The sequence below is a fragment of the Acanthisitta chloris genome, unplaced genomic scaffold (genome assembly GCF_000695815.1).
Source record: "Acanthisitta chloris isolate BGI_N310 unplaced genomic scaffold, ASM69581v1 scaffold3284, whole genome shotgun sequence".
NCBI classification, from domain to species: Eukaryota; Metazoa; Chordata; class Aves; order Passeriformes; family Acanthisittidae; genus Acanthisitta; species Acanthisitta chloris.
Window position 1 is genome coordinate 1 of NW_008667487.1, and position 5,610 is coordinate 5,610.

Here is a 5,610-nt window from a genome sequence, read left to right on the forward strand (position 1 = left end):
CAGGAGCAGAATGGGATGGGGGATCTGGAATGTCGGGGGCATCGGGAGTGGGATGGGATTATCGGGAATGTCGGGGGCGTCGGGAGTGGGTGGGACGGTCGGGGGGATCGGGAATGGGATGTGGTCGGGCAGGAGCAGCCAGGGGGATCAGGAATGGGATTGTCGGGCTGGGACAGCCAGGAGATCGGGAATTAAATTGTCGGGCAGGGACAGCCAAGGGGAGCGGGAATGGGATTGTCGGGCTGGGACAGCCAGGGGAATCGGGAATGGGATGTGGTCGGGCAGGAGCAGCCAGGGGCTATGGGATGGGATGGTGGGGGAGGGGCAGCCGGGGGGCGGGGAATGGGAAGGGAGGGCTATGGGATGGGATGGTGGGGCAGGGACAGCCGGGGGATGGGGAATGGGATGGGATGGGATGGTTGGCTTACTCAGGTGTGCAGAAGGCACAGGGTGTGAGCAGTCACAGCCCGACACGTGTGTGGCTCTGTCCCCTCCTGCCCTTGGGCTCAGCCTGCCCTCCCAGCCCCGTGCCAGGGGTGTAGTCGTTGCCACAGGCTTTGCTCACACCCTGCAATAGATACACCCACACACACCTTACAGCTCCCTACGTGAACTTTTACCTCCATCTCTCCTTCCATCCCTGGCCAAATAATCTTTCTGATACTCTGTTGACACACACCAGTGTGTGAGCATCACTCACTCTCAGACACACACAGAAGGTGCTGAAATGTAGGAAAGTATTTTCCAGTCTGTACTTGATCTGAACAAAGGGTTTCAGTACTTTGCAATCATCAGCAACCTTGTCACAAACTTTAACAGAGGTAGGATCAAGCCCCTGTAGAGATGCCAACAAGAAACCAGTCCTTCAGTTACCAAAACCAACCCTAATTTCTCAGTTGCATCCTCACCCAGTACAACCTCTCAGACTCACACGTAGCTCACTGGGTAAGTCACATCAGGATAAATCCTCAAGTTATGCCATATGAGAATGTGGCAACTGGGGACTTTTCTTCTTCCTTTATGTAGAAATGTGTTTTCAGGAAACCAAGGAGCTGTAAATAAGTGACAGTAAATGCTGAGACAAACCTGAAAAAGAGGAAGCAGTTGCCAGATGTGGGAAAATACCTTTGGCAATGTTGTGTCTTGCAAAAGCACAGGGTTTGAGTCCAAAATGCTCTTTATTCCTCCTTCCAGACAGTGTGAGGAGCCCAATCTGCAAGGAATTGAGGCAACAATACACAGTTAGGGAGTTAATGATACCTCAGAGTCTCAACTCTCTTTCACATGCTGAAAAAGCTACTCACACTCCAAAGGAATGAGCACCAGGCAGGAATTCAGGATTACAGCAAAGCATTCACCTGAAATCCGCAGTGGAACAGGAGACAGGGGACAGGAGCAGACACAGCACATCTGTTAGCTATGCCTGTCCCTCCCCAGTTACTTGGGGTAACAAAGAGTCACTTGGGGTGTCTGTTGGGATGGATTTATCCAAGTTCCTTAAGATCAATCCCCACCAGAGCCTTTGGCTGTTAAAAACTAACCATTTCCAGCTCAGCTCCCTCTCCCACACACAGTGACTTCCCAGAGTTGCTCAACATTTTGTAAGAGGCATGAACTCTGCAACATGATGAACACTTATCCCTATTAATTGGTGGAGATAAGGCTGCTAATCAGCTGAGCCTATCCTATTTATAAAAGGGCTCCAGCTAAAACAGCAGCTCTGAGCTGCACAAGTTCAGCAGCGACCTTGGAGACACACTGACAGCTCTTCCCCTACACACTCAAGTACTATGGGAAACTGAAGAGTTTTAGGTCCCTTTTGAGCTTGTCCTCCCTAGCACCATGAGCAGAGCAGCTCAGCACTCAGCCCAGCCTGGGCTTCCTTTCTCCCAGGGGAGATAAAGGGAACCGTTGGCAGTGACACTGAGGAATGAGCACAGACACACACTGCTTGTTTCTGCTGAGGCTCCCAGTCCTGGGAAATGCAATTTGCCTGGCTTTGGATTAACAAAAGAGATGACTTCACAAACATGCTGTGGTTTGAGTACTCACACAGAGGCTCGTTCAGTCTCAGCCCACAACTCCAACCTATCTTCAGCAGAAAGTATTTCCACTGAGGCAGTTAACTAATTATCTCTGTTAACAACTAACAGGGCTGAAGGTGATAGTTCTTACCTCTCAACCTTGATGTCCAACAGTCTCTGATGACTCAGAACTCCTGAGAAATTCCCAGGAAACACAAACGTGCCACAAAGTTTAAATCCTGATGAAGATGGAGACACGAGAGTGTGACAAAAGCTGTTTCCTGATGCTCACACACTACAGCCAGACACAGACACACAACTGTGAGCCCCAGCATTGCATTCCTGATTCAGGCTGATTACCAACACCTCCAATCGTTACATAAATGTCATTATCCCAATTTTAAGGCTGAACTAGATTAAATTGCCTTGCACAAGGGTTAAAAAATCTCTGTGACAGCTGAGATAAGCAACAGGGAATGTTGGCCTGTGGCCCCACACTCCATCCACTTGACAATGCAGATCATCTTTGATAGTGTTGGGGTAAGGTTGGGAGTTGATGGCAGCCAGGAGAGAAAATTAGGGGACAGAAGTGGAGAGATTTGAGAGAAATCTAACATGGGAAGAGCAGCACCAAACTGGGCAGAGCCAGGACTCACCTCCTGTCCCACAGAAGAGACAGATCCACGGAGAGTGGCTCGAGAGCAGTTGGGCTGCCTGGGGAGCTGCTCTGGCTCTCCCTGGGTGACTAACTGAGTCTGTTCCTCTGCCTACAAACAGATAACGACAATTACTTTCCCCCTTACCAATCCTGTCAGGACTGTCATCTCCCTGGCACAGGAAATGCCTCTTTGCCTGTGCCTGAGCAGCACAGTCTGTATTTTATGGGTTTCCAGTTGCTACCCCAATCCAAAGAGGAGCTAACAAACTGCTCTCTCACTACTCACAGGAGAACTGGTGATTCTTTTTGGGAAGGACCTTGATTCTTTGACTAACTGGAAAATTGAGAAGCTTCTAGTTGCCTCAGCTTCCCAGTTGCTCCTGCACTGCATGTGCAGTTACCAGTACCACTGAGTTACCAGGCAGATGTGCAGTCCAGAGGAATAAACACTGTTTTCTGTAGGATACCCCTAAAGCCAAACACCCCTTAAACCTTTTACTAGACTAAACCTTCACATGGCAAAGCCAACATTGTCTGCAATTCCAAATGGAGAGACTAAAGGGAACTCTAGGGAAAATCTCTTGGTTTTCTGTACCTTCACCTGACTGTTTGGGGAGTTGCTACCTACTCACCAGTGCTTCCAAAGTTATGACTGGAACATAGGAGAGATGTCAGAATCTGTCCTTGCAGAATTCCAGCTCAGTATCTCAAGGCAAGTGGCTTCTTTCTGTTACCAAGGCTCTCATCAGGACACACCCCAACAGCAGAACACGCAGCTAAAAGATAATTAAGTTGTCCTTACAGCTACCCTTGGTAGCAACGGGGATGGTTGTTCTGGGGCCTTTACTTGGCAGGAGTCACCCCAGAGGAGTAAGATAAACAGCCTGTTGTAAGAGCAGAGGAAGTTGGGTCACAAGCTTTCATAACTGCCCAAACTTTGGAAACAGCCTGATGAGTGATAGCACAAGAGTGAGATGGTTCCTCTGCACTCGATTCCTCTGTTAGCATGTGGCACCAGGCACTGACAGACCTTCATGCAGCTGTGCAATGAGTTACAGAGCAAGAGGCACAAGTCCAATGTGAGTTTCACTGCATCGTTGGCTTATCAGGCAGTAAAACTCCTGTCAAACACTGTTAAAACCCACAGAACAGTCCCTGGATTAAAAACATTGCTCCTCCTCTGTTATTTTGTCTTGTAATTGAGGCTCTTTGCTCCTTTTACCTTTAGGCTTGTGCTGTCCTATAAGTTAATTAACAGCATAAGAAAGAATTCTAATCAGTGACTTGATATTACCATGACATTTGAATTTGGAGGGTTTTTTTTGTTGAGAAACCGGAAATCTTGATGGAAGAACCTCAGAAGTAAGAGCCTGGACCCTGATTTACAGATGAGGATCATATGGAACCCTCTTGTTTTTCACCAAGATGTGAGCCAAGCCAAGGCCAATGCCAACACCACCTGGACTTGAGGAGACAGCAGTGATGCCTGGAAAAAAATCCGTGCAAAGGGAAAACTGAACCAATTCTGAAAACATAGACATAAAAACACTTGATGTGATCAGAACAACACAAATGCAGACTGAATCAGTCTGGAATCCAGAAGCTTCAATGCAAGGTAGGATTAATGCTGAATATAAGCCTTAAATCACACCCTTCTGCCTGTCAAAACCAGAAATCAAAAGAGCCTGGTCTCTGCCAACTGCTGCTTCATTTGCATCAGAATTCCCTACAGCCCAGCGCTATTAACTTCTTCCTTTCATGTGCTCAGCTCCCTTGTATTTTGCAGATGCTCAGATCACAGATGCGTTTGAAAACCTTCCCATTGAACCCCTTTGTTCTAGTTCTCAGAAAGGCCCAGAAAGGTGATGCAGACATCCTCTGCCTTCACACAAGAGGAAACACACCTAGCAAACACCCCAGATTAAAAGAACAGCCTGCACTGTAGTTAAATGATCCTTTTCTTCATGGAAAAGAGCAGGGTAATTTTTCAGAGAAAAGAATGACACACACACTCAGATCTGCACCTGCACTGACAATAGCCTCAGTGAATTGCTGGTCCTGCTCCCTCTGACACAAGGCTGAGAGCAACTGTGGCCCCAGCAAGACCTCTCCTCTCCCCAGGACACTTCATCAGAAAAAGGAGCAGAGAAAAGCACTGGCCTGTTCTTGTGGGGCTGATTTGTTCTCATGATTGCTAACTAGCTACACTTCAGCACCAATTTACCTTCCCTCTTCACACACAGATGATTTTCCTAACTCAGTGGCCAGGCAGCTGGTAAAAAAAAAGTCACCAAAATATCACCCAAAATAACATCTCTGTTGCATTGCCATCTCCCACCAGACCTCATTCTGCCAGAACCAACTCTTCCTGGCACTGTGTTCCATTTTCAACCTAACAGATACATCTTAGCTTCCTGCAATTTCCAGTTTCTTCATCCACTGCTGGAAAACAAAACTTTCCAGCACTCCCAGCCCTGGCAGTGCTCCCCACCCACCGTCCCAGATTCCCAGGGAGTGTGGTTGATCCTGAATCAATCCCTTCCTGTTTTGCCCCTGAGGATTCACCTGTTGTGAGACAGCAGGTTAGTTACTCAGAAAACATGCAGTAACCAAGTCAGCAATGTCACGTTGGTAACTCAGCCACTGGACAAGTCCTAGTCACAGGAAAACAGGACTCGGATGCTCGAGCCATGCCATGCTCACATCTGCCACATCTCCAGCTGCAGTCACCTCTCAGGGCTCACACGTGCCACAGGCCCAAGTGATGCACACACAGCCCTTGGGGACTGTCACTCCAGGACAGAAGAAATCTCTGTCCCCAGGGCAGGAGCACCCAAACAAAGTCTGTGACACAGGAGGGTGCAATTCTGCTCCTGTTGCATCCCTAAACCCTGGTCAAAACCCACCCAGAGCTGGGCAAGGAGCAGG